The sequence below is a fragment of the Etheostoma spectabile genome, chromosome 10, assembly GCF_008692095.1.
Source record: "Etheostoma spectabile isolate EspeVRDwgs_2016 chromosome 10, UIUC_Espe_1.0, whole genome shotgun sequence".
In the NCBI taxonomy this organism is placed as follows: Eukaryota; Metazoa; Chordata; class Actinopteri; order Perciformes; family Percidae; genus Etheostoma; species Etheostoma spectabile.
In genome coordinates, this window is record NC_045742.1 from 5341780 (window position 1) to 5353125 (window position 11346).

Below are 11346 nucleotides of genomic sequence, written 5' to 3' on the forward strand. Positions count from 1 at the left end.
GAGGCCCTTGTTTTTTCTTCAGAGTGAGATGGAGAATCACAGCGTCTCGTCTACACTCTGATGCTTACGGTGAGCAGAGCAGCTCCCATCTGTGGTGAAAGAGCTCTCTCTAGTGGGCAGACAATGCACTACACCGTCTGGGTTCATCTTACACATCTAATCATGGCGTGTTTCACTACATGGTACCTGCTCGACTCTACTCTACTCGCCTTTTCCATTATGAAAAAAAATCCCTGGTACCTGCTAACAGGTACTTTTTTAGTAACACCTCAGTTGAGGTTCCAAGCGAGCAGAGGCGATACCAAAAGGTGACGTGAAAACCTGCAGACTGCTGATTGGTCAGACAGAATCGTCTCTATTCACTGCGTCATTATTGCTAGTGACGGACGGGGGTGTCCTGGACAAACCCGCCGTGTTTAAATAGTTTTAGCCAGCGGTGTCTCCAGCTTCTTAAGAAACTAAATGTGTCTTCTGGCTGGGGCAACAGCCACATGCCAAGAATCAAAAGAAACACACATTTGACGTGTTTGTGTCGGGTTAGGTCACAGCAGTTTCGTGCTATGACGACCAGCCTCACGCATGAGGCGGTACTAATCTGCAATAGAAACAGGAGGACGGGGCACCGCGGCCGAGTCGAGGTGAGCAGGTATCCTTATTGGAAAAACGCCATAAATGCAAGTTGTTCTTACATACCCCTGCACGCCCTTTCAGGTGCTTAGTTTACAAGGTGTTTAGTTCAGTAACTTGTTTAAAGCTAATTAGAATTGCTTTATGTAGCAAACAGCAAGGAGCAAGGTTTCCTGCTGTTTGGTTTTATGTTTCTAACAATGTGCAATTTGTCAATTTAACACTCAGAATGGGGCGTGAATAGGGATTGATCTGCGAGGTTTTTCCTCACTTTCAATAAACAAAAAAAGCTTTTAATGCAATGGGTTTCAACACAAGAGAGTGACTGATTGGTTCACACTGCAGTTTTGATTAGATTACTCATGTCTAAATCCACAGACCCCTTTTATTATTTTTGTAGTATTATTATTTAACAACAACAACAACAACAACAACCTCCAGACATCACCTTGGCTCAGGTCTCATGTGAGCAGGGCACCGGAGGTTGCAGATGAGGTAATCAGGCTGAGACCTTGTTAATAACTTAGTGACCTCCCTAAGTCTTAGAAAAGGTTATTTTGAGGCTACTTCCTTTTCACTTTTGCAGGCCATAGAACACAAGCCAGCATATAATGCAGAAGGGTTAATCTGTTGGGGCACTTTGAAGGTTATGCTGCTGCACAACAAACTAGAAACACTATGGCTGGGGGGTGGCAGTAGCTCAGTCCATAGGGAGTTGGGTTGGGAACCGGAGGGTCACTGGTCAAATCCCCGTATGGACCCAAAAGTTGGGAGCGTGGATTGGTGGCTGGAGAGATGCCAGTTCACCTTCTGGGCACTGCCAGGTGCCCTTGAGCAAGGCACCGTACCCCCCCCCCCCCCCCCCCGACCTAACGCTGTATTTTATAATGCGTCTCCTCCACCTAACAGTGTTTTAGGCCCAGGTACTTTACTGGACATTAACTCAAACTTAATAATGTAAATGCAAAACAAAACAAAAAACTTTAAAATATGTATCCCAATCTACATTTTGAGCTCCAAGTGAAATCCCTGGTTCAGTTCTGTGTTTTCTAACTAACAAACTATGAGAAAAGAAAATCATCTTTTTCTTCAGACCTAAACACTCAGAAAAAGTCATCCATGCTTTTATCACATCACACCTACGGTACACTAACGCCTTTTTCAAAGCATGTTTCTTTGTCAAAAAAGCCTCCAAGTCTGCAGCAAAAATCTGGGGCACATTTTTAAATATAATATTTTGTGGTTGTGAGTGTGTCGTGTCTGGTTCATTTCCTCTTTTTCTTACTTACTGGATCAAATTTAAAGACCAAGCATAGAAAACACTGAAGCACAGCAAGCTGACATAAAATGCTACAGTAACATCCAACATAATATCACAAATACACAATGAGTCCAACAGGTTTCAAATAGTTGCTCACTAACTAAAAACGGACAATCAACTTTCTAAACACATTAAAACACTTTGAATTGTTAATTGTGTTCATATTCCAGTTTGATCAAACTCAAAAGAGGAGAAGAGACAGAGAAGAGAAAAAAAAGGCCCATGTGGTCTTTAGCCTTGTTGTTTTCATTTTTGAACTGCCACAACTGAGGCACAGTGAGCGTTTTATGTGAATTTCTCCCTACTTTTGAAGAATGTTGCATTCGATTTTGGAAAACCCACAAAAAAGAAGCAATAAACTTGACTGAGAAAGAGGGTTTTGCATGATAAAAACAAACAATATATAAATAGACTCTGTACACTCTACACTGTTGAGGATGTTTGTGCAACAATTACCAGATTTCATTAAATTCATCCAGTTAGAAAACACAAGGAGGACACTTTGAAGTAATTATGTGCAACTTGCATTTCTTCCAAGGTGTATTTTATTTAACTCCATAGTTTGTTTTATGAACAACTTTTAGGCCTGAGAGGTTTTAATTAGAATGATAGTGAAGGCTTGATGTATGATTGTAACTGAAGATACAAACAGACAGAATGATCCTACTTTATTGAAATTACCCTGCTAATGATGTACCACTGTGTGAGTGAGAGATGGCATCTCTTACCTTCCTAAGAGGGCTAATAAATGTGAAATGTGCGTGCGTGAGTGTGTGCGTGCGTGCGTGAGTTTACTTTAGGTTTAGGCTCCGGGTCCCAATATTTAAAAATTATAGTTCTATATTACCCATGAGAGTGTTTTGTTTTATGAGTGAGATTGCCAAACGATTAATAGAGAGATGAGGCCCTTCATAGCTTGTGGCGTCACAGAGCATACAGATTGAAAGCAGCAGCGCTAGAAGTCAAAATTCAGCTACAGACAGAGCCGCATGGATCATAGAGGCATTACTCTGCCTCCAGGATTCTTTCCATAGGGGACAAATCCTAAAGGGAACACCCTCAGAGCCAAGAAAAGCCCTTGGAGACAAACACAACCAGTGTGTCAAATAAACAAGAGAAACAAAAGGAGGAACAGCAGAAGGGAACATCTGAAACCATTTGAAACCACAAAGACAGACAGGAAGTGTGTGAGGAGGGGACCTACAGGTGTGTAAGCACTCGGTGACAGTGGTGGCGTCGATCAGGTAGCCATCACACAGACGACATGTGATGTGGGCGTTGATATGACACAGCTTTATCTTCCTCGTCAGCATGTCGGGGTTCTGCTGAAGAAGAGGGAAAAAACAAAATTAGGGATTGAAGCTTACTGTAAACTAACACGACCTGAATGAATGCAACACTGCAGACACTGAAAAGCATTATTTGTTATGATTTTCGGTTACATTGAATCATTATGAGCACATTAGGGCATTTGATTTATTGATAGCCGACAAATTGTGACCCGTTATAAACATTTTTCTTTGCATTTTAGTGAAAACTACAATATCAAAACCCTTTACACATTAAGACAGTCTTTCTAGTTGGGGTTATTATAATAAATAAAAGAAAATGATTTAAACTAAACTACAAAATACTTCTAAGACTGAATGCACTTCTTTTACAGGGAAACTGCTTCTTTTAGGGGAAAGAAAAATATCTAAAAACATTACCTACACGTAAACGAAGACGAATGCATAGACCTCTTTTCTTGGGTCTTTCTGACATTGTTTTAGAGGAAAACCCTTAAGGGTCACAGACCCAATCTGTTACTAAACTGGGTGGCAGACTGCTCTGCGGGTACCACGGCAATCCCTTCTCGCAGAGGTTTAAGGGTCAATCCCTGCGGCCGCTAATCTGTCCTGCTAGTCTCTGGGCGACAGTGTGCTACTTCCTGCTCATTGTATGCTGTGCTACAATTATAGCTTAAAGGCTAAAGTGTAAATTGCATAACATCCCAGATGCTCAAATAAAAAGAAGTTGTAAGCGTTTAACACAGAATGCCAAAGAGAGATTGCAGCATGTGTGCAGAAGAGATATATAAAAGAAATCTCCAATTCGTGATGGTTTTAAATCTAAACCTAATTTAGCCTCAATAACCAAGGAAATCATTCAGGGTATGTTCTTCTTTTGTACTGTATAAGAAGCGAGAAAGCACACATAGGGCCCTATTTTAACGATCTAAGGGCACCGCGTGAAGTGCATGGCACAGGTGCGTTTAAGGCAAATTTGCTTTTGCTAGTTTAATGGCAGAAAGGTCAGAAAGGTCCGTGCACATGGTTCAAAAGGGTTGTACTTAGTGTCTGATCAGAGGTGTGTTCTGGGCGTAACATGCAACCAATCAGAGAGTCATCTCCCATTCCCTTTAAAAGCCAGGCGCGTTTGTACCTTGGCGCCTTGCTATTATGATGGTGGATTTGCACCGTAACTTCTTCTACATGTGTGTGTGCTGCTGCGCCTCCCTGTGTGTGTGTGTGTGTGTGTGTGTGTGTGTGTGTGTGTGTGTGTGTGTGTGTGTGTGTGTGTGTGTAACAAGCACAGTGTGTGCGCGCTGTACATAAGCCTAGGCAAATTTTACTACAGCGCTGTTAAAATAATAATGAAATGCTGCGTTACTGACTTCAGACCAGGTTTCTTTTGGTCAAAAGCACAATCACTTTCTGCTGCCTCGAGACAGCAATATGTCAAGAACGCACCTGAACACACCTCCCTGTAAGACCAGCACGCCCATGGGCGCACAGATGAGCGAAGGGGCATTTGCTCTTTAAACAACATGCGCGCTGGATGGGAAATTGACAACTGCGTCGGTCTTAGACAAGCAAAGACACGGGCGGGTGCAAGATAGGGCTCCTAATGTTACTGATGGTCGGCCAATATCCCACCTCAGATCACTTACACGCGCAAGTTCAAAACTGTAGTTTTAGTTTAACCTGTGTCGTCTACAGAAACCTACCAGCTTCTGCCAGGTTGATATTTAAACCACCACCATGCAATGTTACAACTCAATGTTTCCTTTTCATAGCTACGTGTTGCGTTTAACATTTGAGTGAGGTCAGTCAGTCAGTCATTGATAAGTGAGTCCCATGTTTTCTGACCAATCACTGTATCACATCTTGGTAGATATTAACAAAGCAGGGAATGCATGCACACTGGGGACATAATCGTTTCCCCAAAATTACAATTACATTGAGGTTAATCAAAACACACAAAAGGTATTAATACAATTCCTCCAAATACATATAATAATGCCCCCGAGTGAATAAGCCACTGATAATGACAACAAGGAGCATTTTGTTGGAGATTACTGCAGCATTTTATGTCAGCTTGCTGTGCTTCAGTGTTTCTTAGGTTTTATCTTATTGTACCCAAGGAGCTCATTAGCTATTATTTCTGCTTTCCTGCCAACAGCAGTCACTGTATCCCTCTGTCTTCATCTTCTGGTTGCGTGTCTTTTCAAAGAAAGCTCTCCTACAGCACTAGTGGCCTGTTTGATGATGCCATTATAAACTCTGTGGTGCTTTTACTAGAATCAGAGACAAACTTTCGGGTATGGGTTCACTATCCCACTTCACTAAGAAATAAATTATCTCCACAACGCCCAGTTGTTTGGCCGTACTTATCATTAGGCAGGTAATATATAGGGTCATTTATTGCTTGGCTTTTGTTGCTTTTAAATCACAGTAAAGACAGAGTGAGCCAAGATCAGCTGCACCACACAGAGTCTTCAATTCAACATGTAGCTGCATGATCACAGTCAAGCAGGGCTGACAGCGAGCTCAGTTGGTGATTCATGCTTAAAAAAAAAAAAAGTAGGTTCTAGAGTTACATTTACCGAGTTGCATCAGCCGCGGCTTGGTAGCGTTGCATGCCCCCCCCTACTCATTTCCTGATTCTCCTTCTCCATAAACAACATTAAATCAAGGAGAGGGTTAACTTTTCCTTCAACAGATTTCCCACCGTGGTCAGAAAGCACGGAGGGGGAGGGAGACACTTTATTTTTCCCACCATGCCTCTGGAGTTGGTATTTGCTCCGAAGCTAATCCCCGTCACTCTCTCATTAGCTCTCCCACACACTCCACACGCACACACATGCCAGCTTAAACGGTCTACTAGCCTGTTGGCTCAGAAACATCCATCAATGGCCACTAACAGCAGATATGGTCTCTGTGTTTCCTTATTTCAATCACTACCAATGTGATTTTGTTTTACTAATTAGTTCCCAGAAATGGCTGCCAAAAGGTGATCCCAGATCCCCTTATGTTTTCAAACTCAACACCAGTTATTTCAACTGGGATCAGGGGGGATAATGTCCCCTAATTTATCAAAATCCCAGTTTTCTCTCCCCAATCTTGAAGTTGTACAGTTGGAGTTGAGTAACTTGCTTTCAAATTTGTCGACTATGTTCTCTGCTCAGCTTTGTAATCCAGATGAACTTTGAGTTGTTAAAAATACAGATACACGCATCTATTTTGCAGATGTGTTTCGCAGTCAATCGTAACCGTGTGCTCACAGCCTGGGTTTTGCCTCTCGGGCTATATACAACCCAAAACACTTGGAAAAACATACCCTTCTCTGTATGTCAATGTGCAAGATTAAAAAAAAAAAAAAAGAACTGAAGATCGATCAATCAATCAGCTTCTCTCTGTAATAATTATCCTTTGTGATGTCAAATCATTTTAATTATTTTTATTTTTTTTAAAGCTAGATACACTGATATAAAGTGTTTCACCCAATCGATTTTTAAATATCTTAATCATATTTTATCCTAATTAATCTCAGGTCATTGAAGGAAATAAGTGAACAGTAGATATGATCTAAAATGTGGTAAATATGAGTCAATCATGACTCTTATAATCCAAACCAAATTGCTATTGACAGGTTAACTGACAGACTTTTTACTTAGGTAGATCCTACAGAGAATGACTTCCTCAGCAATAACTTTTAAAATAAAATAACAAGAAATTCAAAGAGAATGTCTGAGCTGCAGATTTTTTTAAGAGAAGTTTTCTTTTGATGAAAGTCGATAGCCCTGTGGTATCATGAGTGTAGAGAGAGGTGCCCGGAGGAGAGTGCTCGGCTGTCTGGCTGCACTCGTGGACTGAAATGCTCCCTGAGTCATGTTTACAATAAAGATATCATACATTGATCTTACTGTTGATCTTGATGTTTTTGTCTACCCTACTTACTCTAAACCAGTGGTTCTTAACCTGGGTTCGATCGAACCCCAGGGGTTCGGTGAGTCAGTCTCAGGGGTTCGGCGGAGGTCAAGACACACACCCGACTTATATGATTCGTGATGACACGCCCCGCTTGGCCATCATCAGAAGGGTTCGGTGAACGTGCATATGAAACTGGTGGGGGTCAGTACCTCCAACAAGGTTAAGAACCACTGCTCTAAACAGACTGCATCGGTCTCCACCACCCGTCAAATCAACCAACAGTTTGTTTGCAGCATATTTGCCAGCTGCAGCAGCTCCCCAACCAGCACGCTTTAACAGCAGACTAACACGCAACGAATGTACAGCTGCTATTCTTTTTCAAGGTTTCTCGTAGAGAGAAAACACGGCAATCAATGGACCAGCTCACTGGCCTGAGTGTGTGACTGACTGACTAACTAACAGACTACAACAGAACTAAATCATCAGATATGAAATTACAGCCAGCAGCTTCCACTCAGATAATGGCTGGTTTGGCTGGTGAGTTAGACACGGAGACAGCTGACATCCATCATTTAGAGGCTCCAGTCCGTTCTGAAATCCTTGCTGACTGCTAAAACAAGGAAAGTGTCTCAACTCCGAGACCGATGTGAAGAAGATAAAAGACACTAGACAAACAGAGAGGGTATAATCGTTGTCAAGAGGCTCCAATGTCAGCTTTCCAAGAACTGCCTTGTGACTTGTAACTGCTTTTTGTGAATTAATTCATGAAGCCAATATGTCAGAGTTAGAGTTATTTGTCCATTATTCAATTACTTTGATCAACATACAGTGCATGTGTGAAAGGGCGACTCCGGACCTTATTCTCTGGACATTGTCCGTCATATGAGAAAACAGCTCAAGTCATTTTAAGCAATTTCTTAAGAGGAAATTCCCAAATATTCCTTTGACCAGATTCACAATTGTGGAGATTGGCTTTTTTGTTTGTCTTCTTTTGGGGTTTTAAAAGAAGCAATTTGAAGATGTTCCCTTGGGCGTCAGGAAAGTGGAATGGGAATTTTTCACTATTTTCTGAGTTTCTGAATTGACATTTTAAATACACATAAACAGGAAATTCTTTACTAAAGCTTACTTCTACTAACAGCCAAGCTCAACCATAAGCACCAAAAAGAAACTACGTAAACACAGTATTGACCCATGTTCATTAAATGTCTAAAAGGTGTTGGTAACTAAAGTTTCTGAGGCTTAAGAAAACACACCATTTTTTTAATAAGAGACAAAAGGGAAAGGGAAGTGTGGTTCTTACCCCTAATACCGCCATGCGTCGACTGTGGATGGTGCAGCAGCCACGTCTCTTCCTGTGGTTGTGCGGCCGACAGTGTTAGCTCCTCATCATGGAGAGCCTCTCATTGGAGCCTGTGACAGAGAGAGACAGCAAAGCTGTTAGAAGAGATCCGTTCTGAAGTCTCACTGTTGATGTTACAACCTGAAAACCGGGGCTTGGCAATATCCAAACATAGTATTCTTGGAAAGAATACTACCTACAAACCAGTTAAAAAGAGTAGTTCAACATTTCAGGAAATACGCTCATTTGCTTTGTTGCCCAGAGTTAAAAGAGGAAAGTCCATACCGCTCTTAAGTCGGTCTGTTGTATACAGCATTCAGCAGTCGTTAAGCGTAGCTATCCATAAAGACTGGACTAGCCAGCACATCCAAAACTCTCCAATTAACATATTAAATATAAACGATATTTCACTGTTTTACGAGGGTTAGGTACTAGGCTGTTTCTTGACCGGGAGCAGTTTCCCGGAAATAACAGACTCCAAGAAGTTAGTGTTCCTGGTCAAATATAGCATATCTCATAACACCTAGATAAAATGGCACGTTGTCATTTTGACACTTCAGCTTTTGTACAAAAACGTATGTATAGTGGGTTAATTTAAGCACTTTGGAGGTGCTCATAGGTGGACTTTATTACTTTTGGACAGAACCAGGCTTGTTGTTCCCTGTTTCCAACCCATTTTCCATAGTCCAAGTCTTCTTGTCTAACTCCTGTGCTATGTGTCTAAATATTACCTTTATTACAACTTCTAAATTTGGTTTGCTTTTACTGGGCAACCAAAGCAAAAAAAGTTACCAACAGAGTCAAAGTGAGATGGAAACTCCAAGGAATAAATACTTCACAGTACCACCCACACTGTTCGATTGACGAGCCAAATACCACAGCTATGAATGCTTGACAAGAGAGGACAAAAACAAAGAAAAGAAAAAAGAAGTTGGTCTTATGTACTGCCACACACAAGTTTGATACTATACAGTGTTTCTGTAAGTTGCGGTTATCCTCCACAGAGGGCAACAGATTTCAATCCTCCAGCCAGGCAGCAGTGACTCGTCTTAGCATCACTTTGTGATTCATTCCTTAATTGTAAGAGTCCGACCACTCCCGTCACGATAGGAAAAGGGAATGCCGTGCCCAGGTTTGCTCAGTTGGTAGAGCAGGCGTACTATATATAGGTTTACTCCTCGACGCAGTGGCCGTGGGTTCAACTCTGACCTGCGGCATGTCATTCCCCTTTCACATCTTCATCTATCTTATGGAAAAACAGAGGCCTAAAATGCCTGAAATAAAAAATAATCTTAGGAAAAGGAAATGCCTGGCAAACACCCCCCACTCTTTCATCCTCCTCCAAAACACAAATACATACAGTTTAAATTAAAAAAAAAGAAAGCTTTTCAGTCTCCGGTGACAACAGTAAGTCTGCCGGGCTACCTCTGTCTGCTCATCAGACCGTGAAATTAGCCCAGTTAGTCGACAGAGATGAAATGTGGCGGGGACTGAGGAGGCTGCTGAGGACACACACACACACACACACACACACACACACACACACACACACACACACACACACACACACACACACACACACACACACACACACACACACACACACACACACACACACACAAACTGCTGCTGCCTACGTATTAGAGAGCCGCCACGCACTGATGAGCCTCACGCAGATGTTATCCTTACATGACTCCCGGCGACTCCTCTGTGATGTAATGTTTGCAATGTTTTATTTGTGCCTTGTTGGGGATGAGTTGAGGTCAAGTTCACACCGAGCAAAATGAAGGAGTTTATTCTGTCTGGTTTGCTCAGACAGGTGTGGGAACATACAACTGTCTGCACTAACAACATAAAACAACACCAAGATGTTGAGGGATTAGAAAACAGATGGTGATATCTGCTATCAAGCAGTTACTTATACTTGAGAAGCTCAATGTGTACCAAGGGCAGATACCAAATGACGAAATAAAATACCTCATAAAGTAAACAAAAAGAGTATTTTGACTAGGGCTGCATGACATGCGGGAACTATGCGATAATGTTGCTGAATATCACACTATATTCCTTGCGCTAAATGGCACCACTGAAAAGAATGAGTTACATTATAAAGGGCAGTTTTTTTACTTTTATTTTCTTTCAACTAACACAAAAATTATTGCGTCTTTCGCAATTTGTCACACTTTTCCATTACTTTAAAAAATAGAGGAAAAGTGTTGGATAGAGTTCATTCAAGTTCTTCCGCACCAAACTGGGAAACAATTTATTCATAGAGCTAGCACTGTGACACAAAGTTGGCAGGACTGCAGATTATTTTCTTCATGATCGATTAATCTCCAGATTCTCTTCTCAACTATATACTCTAAATTGTTTTGTCTATAAAATATGTCAGAAAATTACAAACAAAAAGTTTGAAAATGCCTATTGGTGACATATTCAAATTGCTCATTGTATTCAACCAACAGTGGAACTGGTGGGGGGGGGGTAAGGGAGTGACGCAAGCAAGGCAACAGTCTTTATAGCGTCACTTGATGAAATTTAAGTACTGAAATTTGGCATTGGAGGACAAGGCATTTTTCGAAATTCGATGCTAAGGAGGCAATTCTGTCGGTGACATAACAAAAGTAAGGGTTAGTGTTGACACCCTACAAAAATAAACAATCCACCTCTAAATTCAGTTCAGTTTAGAACTGAAGCTGCTGCATTCAGGGTCATTTGAGAGTACCAGTTGTGTAAACACCAATAGTGCTCATAGTATGCTAATTTTCAGGTTTATAAATGTATTTAGAGGTGGTAACAGAATAGGTTCATGTGGTTTAATTTTCAACAAACACTATATTTTTGTTGCACCAGCTCCTCTT

General features: G+C 41.4%; 1 protein-coding gene across 3 annotated transcripts in view; it reads right to left on the reverse strand.

Moving 5' to 3' along the window:
* The window catches only part of pcgf3 (polycomb group ring finger 3), a 63962-nt gene that overhangs the window by 26959 nt on the left and 25657 nt on the right, over positions 1 to 11346 (reverse strand). For 2 of the 3 annotated variants that reach the window (XM_032528201.1, XM_032528203.1), the window contains exons 2-3: positions 8447 to 8556; positions 3153 to 3273 (exon numbers count right to left, since the gene is read on the reverse strand). The gene's annotated coding sequence lies outside the window, so the exon portion shown is untranslated. The remainder of the gene's footprint in view (positions 1 to 3152; positions 3274 to 8446; positions 8557 to 11346) is intronic. The other variant, XM_032528202.1, reaches the window with a different exon arrangement.